This window comes from Polyodon spathula, chromosome 27 (assembly GCF_017654505.1).
Source record: "Polyodon spathula isolate WHYD16114869_AA chromosome 27, ASM1765450v1, whole genome shotgun sequence".
Lineage (NCBI taxonomy): Eukaryota > Metazoa > Chordata > Actinopteri > Acipenseriformes > Polyodontidae > Polyodon > Polyodon spathula.
In genome coordinates this window covers 3,720,643-3,730,080 of record NC_054560.1, presented here as the reverse complement: position 1 = coordinate 3,730,080, position 9,438 = coordinate 3,720,643, and the positions used below count along the sequence as shown (strand labels likewise).

The 9,438-nt window shown below is 44.5% G+C and overlaps 1 long non-coding RNA gene across 2 annotated transcripts in view; it reads left to right on the top strand.

Moving 5' to 3' along the window:
* Positions 1-9,164, top strand: part of LOC121301226 — a 26,832-nt gene extending 17,668 nt beyond the window's left edge. For both annotated transcript variants that reach the window (XR_005947600.1, XR_005947599.1), the window contains one exon: positions 7,233-9,164. This is a non-coding gene — a long non-coding RNA (uncharacterized LOC121301226). The remainder of the gene's footprint in view (positions 1-7,232) is intronic.
* Positions 9,165-9,438: the final 274 nt, after the last annotated feature.

Below are 9,438 nucleotides of genomic sequence, written 5' to 3'. Positions count from 1 at the left end.
ATTGAAAATGCATGATGTTTCTGGCTGGTGCTAAAGTTTTTTTTTTTTTTTTTTTTTTTTACAGGGGATAGGATGTGGTTTCACTTGATTGGCTGCACATCCTGAGAGAGGGTCTGTAATCATTCAGTCGTTAGCTGCACGTCAGTCGTTAGCTGCATTCACATTTGTGCGACAGTGCCTGTTTTACCCATGTTGGGGTTATGACGTATTTTCAGATTGAAGAAGTTCAAAACCAGCGTGCGAGGTTTGGCAGGGTGGGGGGGGGGGGTAATGACGTCATCAGTTCTCTTTCTGTAATCAGACGTAGGGCCTGTTCTCCTGAAAGTGGACAGCTGTTAATGGCATAGGGGGACTGGCCACTTCAGATTTAAACAGAACAAGCAGTCGGTCTGCCAGCAAAACAGCATTGCTGTGAAACACAGGCAAACCCAGGCCTGCTCACATCTCACCCTGTCAGGACAGGAATTCCAGCAAAGGGCAGCACTGCTGGAACAAAAACACGTATCTGTCTAATTTAATAGCTGTATTTCTTGACAGTGTGTGGAGCAGGTTTTCGGCTGCCGTCCCGGGTCTTATTTTGCATTACCTTATTGTTTTTACTGTGCTCTGCTAAGCTTTTACCGTCATAGCATCTGCTAGTGCTCAGTAAAAGCAAGACCTATTGATGGCTGTCAGTAATCACACACTGGGGCTGGTGCTTTCCAAAGCTCCACTACACAACCTGCCTCCCTCCCTCTCTCACTCTCTTCCTCCACGCAACATGCTCTATGTGAATTTTCCTTTCTTTTTCTTTTCTTCCTCTTCCCCAGATCTATAATAACAGACACATCCACCCTTGCCTCTGCAGTCTCTCCCTGACTCACTTCATAACAAGAGCTGGGGAAATGTCAAGGGAATTATCCGTGTTTCAGGCTTGACTTGCGGGCGCCCACAGCACGGTGACTATAATAGGGTAGGCAAGGTCTGAATACAGCGTGCGAGGGAATGCGCAGATCCACTGCAGCCTGACTCATCGGCATGCTAGCAAGAGTCAACGTAGGAGTCAGTGGCTTTCTTTTCAAGTTTTCAGTCAAGGAATCATTACTCCCGCCCATCCGCATGTAGAATGTACACAACAGACGTGGGGGGGTCTCCTTTGCAGTCACCAATATGTCGCTTCTGTCAACTTTTCAACAATGGTGTAAAACACAAAGAATACACATTGGTGTCTCACCATATCCGTGCCAGACCACTGTGCCAGGATTTGCTTTAGCTCCACTGTGTTGTGGTTAGGGTTAATGAAGTGGTGTCAGGAGGGCACCACTCCAGTCTCATCAATACTATCCACCAAATCAAATAACGGGCTTATTAAGACCCTGATGGAGGTTTCATTGAGGGGGGAGGTTGGTGCGAATGCCAAGTCTTTGCTGCGGTTTCTACAGGCAATGCTCTGAGGTTTGTATTGGTCTGTATGTTCAGCTCCACACTCACCGTTCCCATGATGCTACTGTAATATCAGAACGGGCTTTCGATGGGTCCTGTCCAGGGTACAATGTTTGCACTGTTGAGTAAAAGATAAAGATTTTAGTACTGATTATGGGAGATTTGTGTTTGTATCAGCTGATATAGCTCAGGTGTAGCTAAGTAGCATCGAAGCTGCTACTTTTCATGCTAGAACATTGATTATGCTACAGCTTTAATAGAATTAAAACTTGCTGAGTGAAGTTGGAGAGAGAATGAAGGTGTAACGTGAGGTCTAAATAGCTGAGCTTATGCTTAAGTGCTAATAGGATCGCTGTGTCGTGTTACAAGGTAATAACGAAAGTCTGAAGTCCAGCGCATTTGGAGGTCAAGTGCATTATTAGAATAAGGGGGTTCCATTATTATCAATGCCGTTATCGTTGTTATACTACAATATTGAAAAGTTATTATAAAGCGTTTTTAGAACAGATCTAGTTCATTTGAGTCATCTTTTCCATCAGTGAATTATCATGGAACACCTAACCCCATATGCAGAGCCCCACTTCCATAGGAAAAACAGGGCAAGTACAAAAAACTGTGCCTAAAAGAAGCAGTGCCCTTGCCCCTTGGAATAGAAGATAAGCACTGCGTTGTCACTGCACCCCTATCAAAGGCATCGCAAAAGCACGGTGAAGAATAGGCAAGCACTCCAAAGCCCAGAGAGGAATGGCAACGCAAACCATGGTAAACACATGGCAAAAGTACCGGGCAAAATTCCCATGGTAAATTTTTCTAAGGGTAGTGCTGACGATGATTAGGGAGGGGTGGTGATGCTGGGGTGAGATGGACAGCAGGGAGCAGGCCATTGGTAGATGGCTACACTCATCTACACAGGAGCTCCTGCGCTGGTGTGAACTGGCAGCTCTTGATAGCTCAGGCCTGAAACAAGTTGCTAGGGCAACCTCAATGTCTGACCTACTCAGTGAACACCGACACCAGAAGCAGGCTGTTTTTAGCTGCTTTTATTTTAAGTGCATTCAAGGAAGTATCTGTGTGTGCGTGTGTGTGAGTGTGTGAGTGTGTGTGTGCGTGCGTGTGGGAGAGCTGTCTGTGTGTGTGTGGCAGTGGAGGAGGTCCAGGAAGGAGGCAGCAGTTCAGCGTGGCAGATAATTAACACTTTATGTACGGGCACATGTTAGGCCACGCTGCTTCCCAACCAGTCTCTTTGATTAACCGCTAAACTGCAACTCCCAGTTCCTCAGCTCTGAACACACTATTTTCCAATCCCTGAGCTCCAAACACTAGGCACGCATAGCTTATCTCCCACCCCCTCAGCTCATAAAGCACGTGGTCTACTTGACTTTCTTACAGTTTTAACATCACCTGGCCACTCTCCCAGGGATGATGCAAAGAACCTTTCAATGTAATATGAAAGTGGTCGGAGTGATCCCTGTGCCGGGTTAGGAACTTCATGAAGAGAGGACTGACTGAACTGTACTGTACCCTTGCGGCGCTGCACGATGGCAGCAGAACACAAGGACTCCTGCTTTGTCCCATCTTGTCAACAGGCTTGCACACTGACTCTCGTTATTCCATCAACCCCCGCCCAATTCTGCAGCGAATGCATCTGTGGCACAGCTGGCAAGACAGTAGCACTCTCTCCTTCTTTTTTTGTCTCTCTCCCTTCCCCTTTATCTTGCTCCCTGGCTTCTCAGAAAGAGAAACTCAGTGGCGATCCGCTGGCGCACACACTCACCAATTCCGTACGTATCCACCCGCCCACGCCACTCAGTCTCTGAGGTCCTGTTATTTACAATTCATTTTTATGTCTGTTGTTTCGCTTACATTTGGCTAGGAAAAGAAAAACAATTTGCCTTATTGCACGCACACCTGGGTATACTCTGAGCCAGTGGATGAGTGTTTATGTTTTTTTTTTGGGGGGGGGGGGGTGCTTTCTTATAACAATCAGCAATTGGTCTTGTTTCTTTCCCCAATCATTCCAAAAGCTTATGCACATTTTCAACCAGTTATAAGCCTCACAAGCTTTCACAGAAACATCCATTCAAGAAAAGATTGAAGACAATGATTTTCTGAGCTCTGTATTTCAAATCGACTTTAGAAAAAGAATGTGGCAACAGTCAGCTTCACAGCTGCAAATATTCCCTATGGTAGCGCCATTAAAAATGTAACAACTTCAGTAGTAAATATTTCATTCAGTCTGCAACATTTCCCTCTGACAGACCCTTTTTAGAAGACTGCAGATTTCAATGCCTTGTGCTTCTTGGCCGTTCAGGGCTTGTTGTTCGGGGTGTGGAGAGACACGACCATCTTCACAGCAAAGGTCACAATATTCAAGCAAAACGACTGCTTTCAGACTTGGTTCTAAGCGGCTCAGTAATTGCTTTTCCACTTCATCGTTTATCATCATCCTCGGCAGCTGCTGTCGCTGTCAGGACATGGGGTGGACTGGACTGAGCATCACTCAAGGAGAACCCTGCAGGACACACACACGTGTCTGTCTGTGCGTGCGAGTGCACCTATAAATGCGCGTCTGCGAGTTCACGTGTGCGAGGGACAGTCAGCCGCATTGAACCGTGCTGCTTTTTTAAACACCCCATCCCTTTTTTTTTGTATGTAATCCTATTTTGATTTCTATTTTTATACATGCAATGTACAGTATTGCTCATTTGAGGGCATTTTCATATCAAAATATCGAAACAACGATAATAAAACACAAGGGCATTGGGTTACTGTTGCTGCAAATTATGATTTTTCAAAGAGAAATAAAGGCTGCCTTCCAATGTGACCTGTGTTGAACGATATCCTAACAGGGGTATAGCAGATACACCAAAAAATAAATAAATAAATAGATGCCCCTTCTTAGATGCCAAGGTCAAAAAGCCACTAGGACAAAGACATTAGTAAGAATATAAAAATACATAGTCCTTGTGGCAGGAGCAGAGGGGCTGGAGAGCAGGAAGACGCTGAACACCAGAGGTTTTGGGGCTGAAGCGCCAGTATGGCCCAAGTTTATTCAATACAGACTGGACACTGTTAGAGATGCTCCAGCTCAGCTCAATGATTTCCTTTGTTTTCTGACTTATGTTTTACAGCAACAAAGGAATGATTTTTTTCTCTTTGACAAAAGAAAATAACAGCAAACAATAACTGTGAAAAGCACTGTAAAAGCAATGATGAATGTGGCTTGACATAAGAATATCTCTTTCCCTCACTCACCTCATCTACACTAAGCTTTCCCTACGTACCTTAAAAGCAATTTGTTGCCACAGCATTGACAATATGTTCAGTCTTCATTTTCTCACCATTACCAGAGTTACTCACTCCTTTCAACAAAGAAAGGGCATCCAAATCGGTCTAAACAGACTTTTAATATCCTCTCACCTGATCATTGATTAATTGAGTTCATCACCTTTCCTTCTGAAAGCGTGAAATTTCCAGAATTTACTATTACCCAGTTACCCAATTAACCAATTACTAATTAGCCTGAACACATTTCTTTTTAACCTGTGACTTGAAAACTTTTATCAGCTCCCTGCTGTCCTTTCTCAGGTTCTTAATAGCATGTGGGCTTTGTTGCTGGTCCACTTTGTTTACCCTGCAATAACCACTGCCTTCCCTACTGTCACAGTCTTATTGAAATGAATGGTCTAAGAGATGAAGATTTGAAAATGCAGGTCAAACACTGTAGGTAGCCAGAAAGCGTGAGACATGAAAGGTTTACCACCCCCTCTTAATCTCTCAATAGCACACCCACGCAATCGCTGCTAAATTACAGTCAGAAAAGCAGAGAGGACATTTGATAATAGAGCGCCAAAAATAAACCAATCCTTAAGAATAAAAAAAGAACATGTTCCATGCTTAAAATAGTCTTTAAACAAAAGCATAACTGAACAGTGTGTTTAATACAGTAATTTCTCTCTCTCTGTTAGCATCCTGGGGTTGCTAGGCGACGGCACGTCATGACCCAGGCTGGTGATTCCATTAGGGAGGTCCAGTCTGCAGCCAGTGCCTTTCATGTCCCGTTTTTGTTTGGGTTGGTCTTTTTAAAGCATCTGCAATTTCATGTGCCGGGTTTTCAATTATAATAACGCTATTAATAACCTTTTTGAAGAGCAAATTGTTCATGGATATGCATGCCTTTCCCTGATTATAGCTGGCTTATATAATTGGATTAGAAGGACAGCAACCCACGCGTTGGCTTGTTATTCATTGATTTGTCCCCCTTTTTTTTCCCAGAGAAGAAAGGAAAAAAAAAAACAACCTCTTAACGGATTACATTAGTTTCGTTATTATCGAGGACGAGTTTTGTTTTACTTGATTAAAGAGCATACAGTATTATCCCTTTCTCTGTTGAAATTGACTGATACATCTGTACTGTCGAAGTCAGCTAGTCAGAAGCAATCCAGACCCTGCATTCTCAGGCCTCTGAAAGGACAGTGACTAAACTACGAACAACGATCACATGCTGCACTAACAGGGAGTACATGGGCAGGGTACGCTGTCTGGCCGCTTTATTAGGAACCCTCTATTGTATTGGATTTGGCATCGCTCTAGTGCAGGGTATGTTCTCCTGGAATATCTTGATTACTCTGGAAGGCTGAGTGAATGAATGCCGTCGTTTTTAAGCATCGTTGCGGATCAAACCCACCCAACAACGCTGCACTTGGACCCTGCTTTAGTTTGAGCTGAGAAGTGTCTGTTAGAAGAGGGCAAGCACGGTACGTCTTCATATCTGGTTTGCTGTTTGTTGTTAGGGTTAGAGGTTTAATTGAGGGTCTGGAAGAGCCCAACATGAAGGTGCCTGCCTGCCTGTGTGTCTGCGGGTGTAGTAGGTAGGAGTTATGGCGCTCACCGCCTCCCCTGCAGGGTCTGTTAAAAGTCACCCAGCCCCAGCGCTGATCAAACACTACCACACCTCAGTGGTACATGTTACTGACAGAGGGGGGTGGGGGGGGGTCAGAGTTCAGGGCCCAGAGGCATGCTGGTCCCCTTTCATCTCAGATACCGTCTGTGTGTGTGTGTGTGTGTGTGTGTGTGTGTGTGTGTGTGTGTGTGTGTGGGGGTGGGGGGGGGGGGGGGGGGGCGGCATTTGTGCCCCCCCTTTAGACACCTCCTACAACAAGCCCCCTAGCTTTGGTTTTGTTATCAGGGAAGACATGGTCAAGTTGTGAATGATTCCCTTTTGTAAATTTAAGTTCAGTTACCCTAAATTGGAGCAATCAAGCCCCCCTGTGAACCCTTTCAATAAGGGACTGCTGCTCGAGATCCACGTGTCCCACTGCAGAACTGAGCTGCTATGACTGCCCTCAGACAGAGGCGTGATTACCAGCAGAGGGTGTTTAGATTGCTGGTTCCATGACTAACAATGGAAATGAGTTGAAAAAACACAACTGTCTGAGTTTGAAGATGCTGTTTTTAACATTCGACCGCAATATTTTTCAAATCTTTCTTCCACTCAACTAGATTACCCATTACCTACAGGAAGTTCAGGTAAATAGATTGTATATACATTCTTAACTCATTCAACATTTCAGGCCTGTTGTTCAATTGATAGCTGCAGAGTGTGTTGAGTTGCTAGTATAAAGTCCATGACTCTGGAGAAAAGTGTTTTTAGCATTTTCAGGTATGGTCAACTGCATCTTTGCAATGGGAATCCTGCTGTGCTAGATTTTACCCAGTCACAGTGGATAAATTGAGAGGACTACTAGTCTTTCTTTCTTTCTTTCTTTCTTTCTTTCTTTCTTTCTTTCTTTCTTTCTTTCTTTCTTCAGGTCTCCAGTCTTGCAATCTTGATCGCCAAAACCAAAAAATAACATACAATTTGACCTTCGGAAGAAAGCAGAGAGGAAGGTGGGGGTCTCCCCTCCAGTCCTCCACCCCCATGTCCTCTAACACTCGCTCCACAGTCAACAGAGAGTCCTGTGTGTCACGGGTGTAACAGGGTCACCAGTCCTCCCACACGCCTGCCCAGGATCATGCTCACGGGCCGGGTGCTGCTGCTGCCGCTGCACATGTCTGGGCGATGACTTCATTCAGAAATCCTGACCCGAGGGGGCCCCCGCAGAGAGCACAAACAAAGCACATTCCTCCCCCTCCCGCTCCCTCTTCCTCTCCCTCTCCCACCCCCTCTCCTTCTCCCTCTCCCACTGCAGCTTTTTTCTATTTTTCCAGTTTTAAAAGCCTCTCATCCATTAAAAATAAAAAGTTCACTCTGGTATGCACCTCTTTTGATCTAACACAGAACGGAATCGATTCTGTTTGTAGTATTCGCAGCCCCAGAGGTGTATACTAAAAAGCATTGTGAAGATTTTTTTGTTTTTTAATGTGCATTGTAAGTAATTGATGCCGGCCTCGTTCGAGCTCAGAGACAAAACAGTCTAACTCCCAGCAGTTAGATGCAGCTGGAGACGTTGCCCTCTTGAACAGGACCTCTGGAAATCTGCGTTGAGCCGTGCTGTTATTGAAATGAGCCGTCGTGAAGGGAAGGCTGCTTAGGGAATGGGAACGCAGGCTCAAAGGGGCTTTGCTGCATAAATAAGCAGGCATTGTGTCGCAGCAGCTGGGATGTTGCACAGCTTTATTGTATGTATCCTGCTTTATTTACAGCACAGAGAGTGTTCGACATATGCACATGAACTGTCACTGAGCACTTCAAACTTTTCAACTCTTTTTTTTTTAGGTTATGTATATGATCAAAAGCTACTGTGGGGGGGGGGGGCATGCTGTAGACAAAACATGTAAACTACTCTTATAAACTGCTATATATAATGATTATTATGAATCATTTTAATATCAGTATTTACTAATAAATGGTTTATTTTCCTTGCCTCCAGTCCAGGAAGCATCCTTTCTCTTAGGGGGTGATGGAGGGAGCAGTTCAGTTCACATTTCTCAAGCCTGCCCTGGACTGGAGGGGGCACCCTTTCTCTCAGAAGCTGAATAGACTTAATTTGTGATCTAAGAAATAAAATCCGAACCCAGGCCTCTAAAGCTGAAAGGCTAGCGTATTAACCCACCTGGTGCAGTTAGAAAAAAGACACAACAACATACAGTAACGATGCAATACACGTTCTCCACGGTATTCAAGCAATGAATCCTCTGCCTGTTATTCATTCCGAAAGGCCTGATAATGAAAGCGAAATCAGTCTGTATAATTACATGTCTTATCAAAGTTGGACATCTCTCCTGAACTTCCCCCCTCTCTCTCGCAGTTCTGTGAAAGATTATATTATGCAGTATATATTGCATTTCCAGGGATCAGTGGAAGCCCAGCTCAGTCTCTTGTCTAGATTTCATATCCCGCATTAATGAGATGAATGTTAGCTGTCAACACCCACCCCCAGCACAATACTGCAGGTGATCAAATGCAACAGCGATGGGAGAGGAGAATCCAGGCTTTGTGCAGGGACTGTTTCAACAAAGCCCCTAGACGGACAGACGCAATCTCCATTCTTTACAGTGCAGAGCAAGGCACAGAGAATGGTGCTATGGTTTGACTGTGGCGCTAAACTGTAAGACTGTAGGAATTCGGTCCTCTGCTGAGCTCCTGGGTGCAAAGAGGTAATTGGTTTGGTCGTGGGATCTGAGGAACTAGCTGACATTCCGTTCTCCCGAGCTCTTTTGGGGAGTTGGTACACAATTGGACATTCCAAATTGGGGAGGAAAAAAAGGGTCAAATAATTACAGAAGAACAAAAAGAAAAATAAATTCTGTAACCCAGGTCTGTCCACTGTTCAGTTTTTTTTATTTTACAGTGCTTACTTATTCATTGGTCTAAATTACACAAAAAGGACAAATGTGTGTATCTAGAGCTCTTTACTTCATAAAAGCCCTCCTGATTTTGAATTTCTGCTGTAGTGCAGCTAATTCAAACCGCTCCAATAAAACATTTAAAGGACAGACAGCTAGCATAGTTTGTTACAGGAAAAACCGATGCCAGTATTCTTGCACGAGTTTCCTGAAAAAAAGATTTTTGCA